General features: G+C 32.9%; 1 protein-coding gene across 1 annotated transcript in view; it reads right to left on the reverse strand.

The window, feature by feature from the left end:
• Window positions 1–590, reverse strand: part of LOC119588547 (insulin-like growth factor-binding protein-related protein 1) — a 16,179-nt gene that overhangs the window by 13,524 nt on the left and 2,065 nt on the right.

Raw genomic sequence — 590 nt, forward strand, 5'->3', positions numbered from 1 at the left:
TTTTAACATAACATCTTTTAAAACGGATACGTAATATTGATTCAGACTGATATCATGGTAAGATTATATCTATAAAGTAAACCTTGTTAAGATTATTTGCAATTTCTTATAAAAATGCTCCCTGAACATGGTGGATAAAGAACAACTCTTTGACATTAACCATAAACATCTCCTTTACTGCAAGGTAAATAAATAAATATCTCGCAATACAAATAACAAAACTCATACACAAACATCTTAGAACCTAATTACAATACAAATTTCTCTTAATCTTTATTTTCTCTATCGCTCTCTCCCTATTTTTCTAATCTGATTTTGCTTTTCATTCCCGCGAAACCAGAGAGATCGATGCTCACTTGTTGTGCGAATAGTAGGATCAGCCATGTCCTTATTAGCACAGCACTTGCCTTTGCACTTATAACACTACAGTCAGCAAGTCTCTCGGTTTGAGTGAACAGATAGGGATATCTGGACGAGATCAATGCTGATTTAAATTTACGAAATCGAGAATCGTATTCCAAAATGAATTAATATTATTTGCTTAAACTTTTGTAAACACAGCTGATAATATCCAGAAGAGAAATGCCTGC

Source organism: Penaeus monodon, chromosome 24 (genome assembly GCF_015228065.2).
Source record: "Penaeus monodon isolate SGIC_2016 chromosome 24, NSTDA_Pmon_1, whole genome shotgun sequence".
Taxonomy (NCBI): Eukaryota; Metazoa; Arthropoda; class Malacostraca; order Decapoda; family Penaeidae; genus Penaeus; species Penaeus monodon.